This window comes from Mirounga angustirostris, unplaced genomic scaffold (genome assembly GCF_029215605.1).
Source record: "Mirounga angustirostris isolate CCGP_5_RB_7025 unplaced genomic scaffold, mMirAng1.0.hap1 SCAF_7, whole genome shotgun sequence".
Taxonomy (NCBI): Eukaryota; Metazoa; Chordata; class Mammalia; order Carnivora; family Phocidae; genus Mirounga; species Mirounga angustirostris.
The window spans coordinates 80,715,326-80,722,521 of NW_026991715.1; positions in this window are offsets into that span (position 1 = coordinate 80,715,326).

The window sequence follows — 7,196 nt, forward strand, 5'->3', positions numbered from 1 at the left end:
AAGTTTCAGGAGTGGTAGGGAATCAGCGCCCAGTTCTACTCTCATTGAATGTTCAGCCTAACAAGAGGTATAGGGACTAGGTAGTGTCAAGAATATGTCATGCAAAATGTAGCAAATTTCATTTTTAAACTATTGTAATTTGTTGAAGGTATTGATGTGAAATTTATGTCATCACAGCTTGAGCAATGGTGCTTTAATAGCTAGTGGCTGGTTTAGGACGCCACACCACCTAGCAAAATATTTGAGACTTCAATATTAGAACAATGCTTACTTTTAATTAAGAATTTATTATAATTCATTCAATCATGCCCCCTTCCCGGTTCATCTGAGTTATGGTCTGAAGGCCAAGCTCTCCAGGTATCCAGTATAACCTTAAATCCATTCTGGGCTCAGTATACTTGCCAATCTGACTCCATCTCCCTGGTCCCTGTGCTGCCAAAGCTCCTGCTCATGGTCAGCAAACTTGTATCTATAAACTCTTTTCTGATTATTCACTTGTTTTCCTTGTTCCAGCAGAAATCCAGCTATTCCCATAGGGCTTCTTCTCATCATCTGGGTCTCAGTTTAATAGAGAGACCTCTCTTGCCCATCCTATCTGACCAGCACCATTTTTATTCTCTATCTGTACAAGCTGGTTATTTTCCTTCTTGCACTCATTATCTTTTGTACTTATTAAATTCATTGATTTATTTTGTTGCTTGTTTACTGCTTGACTCCTCCACTAGAAGGTCATTTCCTCAATGAGGACAGAGATCTTGTATACCAGACAACTCTTTTCCAGGGCCTGACATACATAGAGAATGAATGAGTGAATGAATGATTACAGAGCTGAATTTTTGATTAAATTTTTTAAAGATTTATTTATTTATTATTTGAGAGAGATAGAGAGAGAAACGCAGTGGGGAGGGGTAGAGGGAGAGAATCTCAAGCAGACTTCCTGCTGAGAGTGGAGCCCAGTGATGGGCCTGGATCTCACAACCCTGAGATCATGACCTGAGCCAAAATCAAGAGTCAGATGCTTAACTGACTGAGCCACCCTGAGTAAATTTTAAAAACTAACTTTACCTTTTGACTAAATATATAGATATATGGTCATCACTTTTCCTGGATAGAGTATTTATCAATTGGGTGATGGCCTATTGCTGCTTTTACCAATATTCAGAAGAAAAAAATAAGTAAGTCCCATATAGGTTCGTCAGGTGGCCACATTTATTTAACTTGGTTTCTGAATCATTAAACTTCGTAGCAGGATGGGGCAATGATCTTATTTGACATAGCGTATTTGTCTTTTCTCAGTAAAAAAATTGGCAACTTTTAAACTATTTCTTTTTCTTTTCACTTTTCTAGGAGTGCACTGACTAGCACCTGTAACTTCTTTAGCTGAACTGATGAATACACAATTCTAAGCTGCATTCCAAACCAGGTATAAACAGATCCTGGAGTTAAAACATCATAGTTATGAACTGAAAAATGGATGCCAGAGGTGAAAAGAGGAACCTCGTACTTTTAAAATACTTCTATAGGATTGTCGTGGAAGGGGTACCTCCATTATGGCTACTGGGTTTGAAGGGACACTTTGTTCAATTAAAACCCTGTCATGGAATTTAAAATGTCTGTATTACTTCAAGGCTTAGGAATTCCTAAATAAGATTTTTAAAAAGATGATAAACACATGTACATGTGCACACAAACAAATTCCTTTCAAAAGATCAGGAAGATGTTCTCATGAAAATAAAGGGGAAGATGGAAAATATCATCATCAGTAAATTTTTGTGGAAGTCTGTAAAGATAATTCACAGTAAATATAATAATGCTGAAAGAACTAGGGCTATATAGAAACTGCATCTGTCCAATTAGTATCAGATTTCACATGTAATTAACACTCCAGAGGAAGGTGAGAGAAGCTGGAATGAAAAGTCCATGTGAGAGTGGAGCGAAACTATTGGATCACATTACCTTATGTTGCTGCAAAGAACAGAGAAAAGATTCCTAAAAACAAAATTCTAATTTATTTTACAGCATAGAAAAATACAGCAAGGATCATTTAAAAATAAAGTCATAATTACAGTGACTACAATTGAACAGATTCACTGAACAAAACATTTTATTTATATCTACAAGTTGAGAAACTGATGAAGCGTAAAGGACAGATACGTATAATCGGTTGGAAAGTTGTCTGAGAGGAGGATTTTAGTCAAATAAAGGATTTGGTGTGGTTCAGTGGCATTCACCCAAGAGAGTTCCTGTTTCAAACTCACGTTCACAATGTAACACTTCATTGCTTTGCTGCTAAATCAACATAGTAGTGGATCTCTATAACAGGTTAAGCTTGCATCCTGTATTATTTGAACAGTGTCTACCAAAAGAGGTCTCTTGTTTTATATTTATAATTTTAATTACAGATTACTATACCTTTCTCATGATCTTAAACTGTATTGTAATTTCTTGTGTAACCTGGTAACCTTTTTAAAGTATGGGGTAATTGATTACACTCTTGTAAACTCAGAAAAGAACAATCGTGTCTCAAGCACTATTGTCTTTTTTTTTTTTTAAGATTTTTATTTTATTTATTTGACAGCGAGAGAGGGAACACAAGCAGGGGGAGTAGGAGAGGGAGAAGCAGGCTTCCCGCGGAACGGGAGCCCGATGTGGGGCTCGATCCCAGGACCCTGGGATCATGACCTGAACCGAAGGCAGACGCTTAACGACTGAGCCACCCGGGCGCCCCCCAAGCACTATTGTTTAAGTATACTGGTTTTGAAATTTATTTTAGGGCTGAGTATGCATTGTGCAAAAATAAAGGTGAGGAAACTAAATATTTGAAAAGCCAAATGACTTTGCAGACAATACAGCTGGTTGGTGACAGAGCTGGAATAGTGTCATAGGCTACTGGTTAATAATGGTGATTAGTGGCTGCTTGGGCTGTGAAAAAGAAAGTCCTGTCTCTGACACAGGAATCTCTTGTCTCCTGCAAGCATCCATGGAATGATGGCAGGCTTACTCACTAAATTGTATAGTCATTTTCATGGGAATTCTTTGGCCTCTAGGGCTCCTCTACACCATTAAACTTACTTAAATAGGATAATGGCTTCCCAAAGATTCCATTTTTCTGAAATTGCAACACTTCCCCCTCCTATTTCCCTCCCTCCCTCCCTCCCTCCAAACAAACAAACAAAGAGTTAGGGCTTCAGAACTCCCAGAATCTATTTTCTTACAATGTAAACCTACCTTCTTGGTCATGAGTAATTGGTCTCTTTGAATTTCTGAGCATTGGTGATTCTGTCATGGGGATATGGACCTGAGGACATATGTACTGGAAGTTGTGAGCTACAATCATGTTCCTCCATGTGGATGACAAAGCAGAGAACACCATTTTGTATATTATTCATAAGATGACATGTGTCTTACTTTGCCTGAGACATTCCCTGCTTATATCCATTGTCTCAGGATGATTATGAATAGTGTCTTCTCTCAAAATGTCCTGATTTGGAAGCTAAATTATATGGTCACCCAATCACTGAAGATTCTGATGGCAAATGATAGAAGCTGAACTTGAACAGCAGCTGCCTAGTTAGCATTATGGGTTCCACCATCCAAAGTGAGAGACATAACATTCAAGCACTTGGAAAGAGTGAGAGACATAACATTCAAGCACTTGGAAAGAGGGACAGCATTTACTGCTATGTGGGAGCAAGTGTCTCTGAACTGGGAAGTCTCCTATATCTTTTCTATGGTAAGGAGGGGAGTTCCTTTTTGAGTTTGGTTCTCCTGTAAGTGTTGCCGTGTAGGCCCCGCATTATTGGTGATTTGTAGAGTAGCTCAGCCTAACGTGTTGACCCTTGATATGATTGCTACAAAGGCTATTCTACCTTGTGCTCTGGCTGCTGACTTTATGAATAAGTGGGCTAGGCAATCTTCATGTGTGGATGCTGGTAAGAGACTGTGACCATCATTGGGATTTTGACCAGAGTTCATGCATTCATTCTCTCTGTCAACTAAAGTCAACCTGCAGGGAGAAAGAGAAATGAAGTGGGTGCACAACAAGCAGAAGAGCACAAAGAAATGATGACTTGGGTTTCCTCCTATGTTTCCATCCCCAGGGGCTGCCTCTGAGGTATATGCTTGCCTTAGTCTCCAAAGATGCCACCATTTCTTCATAATTATAATACCTTCAGGCTTAAGTTCTCTCCAAAACCTTTCTGTAACTAGCACTCCTTAAAGTCCCAGTCCAAATCAGAATCTAAACTCAAAATTAGCAGATTTAATGTTCATCAGCGATCAGGTCAGTAGCTAGAATTCATGTGTTTGTGCTTTTACTGCATGAATATTGAATGCTTAGTGTATGCTGGACATTGTGCTATCTTCAGGGAATACAGTAAGACAGACAGACATATTCCTACCTGCATGGAGTCATCAAACCAATAATTACAGATGTGAGATCCTCCCCACTCGTCTTCAAAAGATTGATCAAATAATCCACTAGCATAATTCAGAACTTTGTTTATGTATCCTGGGTATTCATAGCCTGTAAAAAGTCACTGAAGTGAAAATCTCTGCTCAAGGATGGGTTCCATTCTATTTTTCTGTGTGGTGTAAGAAAATAGTCCAGTTTCATTCTTCTGCATGTGGCTGTCCAACTTTCCCAACACCATTTGTTGAAGAGACTGTCTTTTTTTTCCATTGCATACTCTTTCCTGCTTTGTTGAAAGAAAGACAGGTTTGGAAACATATGAGGGATATTTTTTAACTAAAAATATACATGCATAAATATTATATATGTGAGCTGTGAGGTATTATTAAAGTGGTTACTTTTTTAAAAATATGCTTTTACATCCCACTATGGATATGTCTTTGAAATGGTTTTACATGGTTGTTGCATGGATTAGAATAGAAAACAGAATTGTACTATGTGAGCCAAACCTCTGGAGAAAGCATTTTTTCTCAAAAGTCGGGATTGGTGGGGGAGAGATTGGCTCAAGACCAGGAAGAAGCTTGAGAGGTGATTTGGAGGCAAGGGATCATTGAGATCATGTTCTCAGGCTAAGTGGGTGAGGCAAATAAGGAAATAGACTGATTGCGTGTAGTGTTCCCTTCTTAAATCATTGTGTTCTTTTATATTTCTTAATTTATCTTCACTAAATGTAATTCCCAAGTACAGAACAGTCCAGGGGTTTTCCTTTATAGCATGTACATTAAGTCAACAGATGAGGCAGAACAAGAATTGGAGTGAGACCAGCACTACTTAGGCCCATCAGGGACCTCCTGAGAACAATTTGAGCTTAGTTTAGGGCTTCTAGGAATACTTACGGAAAATCTTCCAAGTTTATCAAGGACTTGGGCTAGCAGAGTTTTAACAACTGTAGGCCAGTCTTGACAACTGTAGGGTTCTAAATAGGCAATACTATGTGGCATATGACCCAGAAAGCCTGAAACTGTGCTTGGCCCTCTCTATTAAGTCCACTTAAGGTGGAAACCCTGATAGAATATTCCTTCATCCTCTCCACCTGAGGGTAGTGAGGTGAAGGAGGCAAGATATATTCCTTCAGGAATAGTCCACAGAGATCTGAGGTCTATGTATAGCCAGCTGACAAACCTTGCTAACGATACTGATAATCGTGTTGAAAGTTCACTGGGGCTACTCACTGTTCCAGTGCTTTTTGTACACTGTTCATTTCCCATAAACACATGTGACAGATACTATAATTATCCCCATTTGTAGATGAGGAAACTAAAGCAGGGAGAGTTAAAGTAACCTGTCCAAGGTCACAGCCAGAAAGTGACAGAGCTAGAATTTGAACTGGGGCCTTCTGGCTGCAGAGGACGTGCTTTTATAATTTTTCTGCCTCTCCTTAATGTTAGTAGGCTGGTGGCAACTAGTTCTTGGCCCACGTTAGGTGCTTAATGAACATTTATTGACCAACTGACCATTGGACTCATGGCAAGCTCTCCTTGATTTGCGAAAAGGTGGGCTAATCCTAAAACGTGCAGTTGGATAGTGCATATGTAGAAGCCAGTCCCTTCCCTCTTGTATCTATTAAAGACGGAAACCTTGTGGATCTTGAGAAATGTTCTTTTTTTTTTTTTAAAGATTTTATTTATTTATCTGAGAGAGAGAGAGAGAGAATGAGAGAGAGAACACGAGAGGAGAGAGGGTCAGAGGCAGAAGCAGACTCCCCGCTGAGCGGGGAGCCTGATGCGGGACTCGATCCTGGGACTCCAGGATCATGACCTGAGGTGAAGGCAGTCGCTTAACCAACTGAGCCACCCAGGTGCCCTCTTGAGAAATGTTCTTAATCTTAGAACTAAAATGTTCTTTTTGAGCCACATCTCCCTTGAAAATCATATCAAAGTTTAAAATTCTCTCCACATAAAAATGCTCACACACAATGTTGTTGTTTTGCATAACATATGGGTTTGTTTCGATCTCTAGAACCTTCCAGGAATAACAACAGTAGTTTCTGAGGAGTATCTTTGAACTTTGGACGTTGATACCTTTCACTTTCAAGTGAGTTATATGACTGCTTAATTCAGGGAAAACTGTATTCACATTTTATTGAGGTGGTTGCTTTTGTTGTTCTCCTTCAGGGGAAAGCTCTGTGCCAGGGTTACAGTTGGCTGTGGTCACTAGCTGGCTGCCTGGTAAGAGCACAGTTTATGCATTCCGTGGCGGAGCTCCAGAAAGGCCGAGCGCTCTGCTGGGGAGCGGATGTATGAGCTCCAGGTTTCTGACACGGCCATTACTGATGATGCCCCTGCTGAAAGACCTCATTATTACCATGGCAAATACCGGGCGAACAAAGGGACCACTGTCAGAACAGAGGGCTATCTGTTATTGTTAATTGAATATTTTTGATTATGGCATTAAGTTGGTTAGAGTATTACAGCATGTCTTTTTGGGGCATGGGTTCATTTGTGCAGCTTCTCTTAATACGGGAACTAAGTAGCACATGCTCACACACTCACAAGCCTCCTTTATCTGAGTTGTGGTGAACGACAGTTGCAAGCTGTCGCCATCTATTTGAAGAGTTCACAGTCTTTTGAGGGGGGCGGAGGTGAAGAGTATAGGAGAATGGCTTGAATTTTGCTATCTTTTTCACATTTGAGATTCTCTGTAAAATACCATTTGAATGAACATGAAGTCCTTCGTGAGACCGTAGAGATATAAACATGATGTGTTGCTGGGATCAGCGTGTTTT